The following is a 1,336-nucleotide window of genomic DNA, read 5'->3' as shown; positions in this document are numbered from 1 at the left end:
CTAAGGTACGACACTTACTGCATAGTGCCATTGATAATGTAATGTCAAACAGGGTAATCAACTGCAAGACTGCTAAGGAGATATGGGATGCTCCGGAAACAAGATGTCAGGGAACTGACACAATTAAGAAGAACAGGAAGACAATACTCACTCAAGAGTATGAACACTTTGACTCAAAGACTAATGAGTCATTGAATGATTTATATGATAGATTTGTCAAACTTTTGAATGATTTGTCATTGGTTGATAAAGAGTATGATCTTGAAGATTCAAACCTTAAGTTCCTGTTAGCTCTTCCTGAATGCTGGGATTTGAAGGCAACGACAATAAGAGACAACTACAATCTTGATGAAACAACTCTTGACGAAATCTATGGAATGCTCAAGACACACGAGCTGGAGATGGAACAAAGAAGCAAGAGGAAAGGAGGAAAGTCAAGGACAGTTGCTCTTAAGGCTGAAGAAGAATTCCCCAAAGCAGCTTCCTCAAAGAAAGACAAGGGTAAAGCTCTTTTCATAAAGTCTGATACTGAGTCATCAAGTTCTGAGAGTGATGATGACTCATATTCTGAAAGCTTGCCTGAGACTGATGCTGATGAGGAGATGATGAAGCTGTGTGCTCTTATGGTGAAAGGAATCACAAAGATTGCATACAGGAAGTTCAGGAAGGGAAAGAAGTTTTCCAGGAAAAGCATAAGTTCTGATAAGAAGAATTTCAGAAGATCTGAAGGCAGAGGAGGAAAGTCTGACAGAGGAGATTACACCAATGTTAAATGCTAAAACTGTGGTGAGAAAGGCCACATATCTCCTGACTGCAAGAAGGTAAAGGGTGACAGAGGCAAGGCTCTTGTCACAAAGCAGAAAAGCTGGACAGACACTTCAGACTCTGAAAGTGAGGAGAACTATGCATTGATGGCAAATGCTGATAAAGAAAGTGCTGAGAGCAGTTCTGAAGCTGCTGAAACAAAGGTACCTCAGACTACTTATGCTTTTCATACTGATGATATTAATGAGTTGAAAAGATATCTTAAAACCATGTTTGTTAGTTATAGAGATCAAACCTTAACATGTGAAAGATTAACTTCTGAAAATCTTGTTTTTAAGAAAAGAAATGATTTCTTAGAAAAAGAGTTAGTTATATTCCATCAAACTCAGAAGGATAGAGATGATGCTTTTTATGTTAGGGATGAAGTGCTAAAAATGAATGAATCTCTAAAAACTGAGTTAGAAAAGGAAAGAGAGATAATCAGGACTTGGACTAACTCTGGCAGAACAACTCAAAATTTGCTAAGTAGTGAAAATTGGAAAGAGGGCTTAGGTTATGGAGAAAATAAGAA

The sequence above is a fragment of the Apium graveolens genome, chromosome 5, assembly GCF_009905375.1.
Source record: "Apium graveolens cultivar Ventura chromosome 5, ASM990537v1, whole genome shotgun sequence".
In the NCBI taxonomy this organism is placed as follows: Eukaryota; Viridiplantae; Streptophyta; class Magnoliopsida; order Apiales; family Apiaceae; genus Apium; species Apium graveolens.
Note: the sequence above shows the minus strand (reverse complement) of the source record.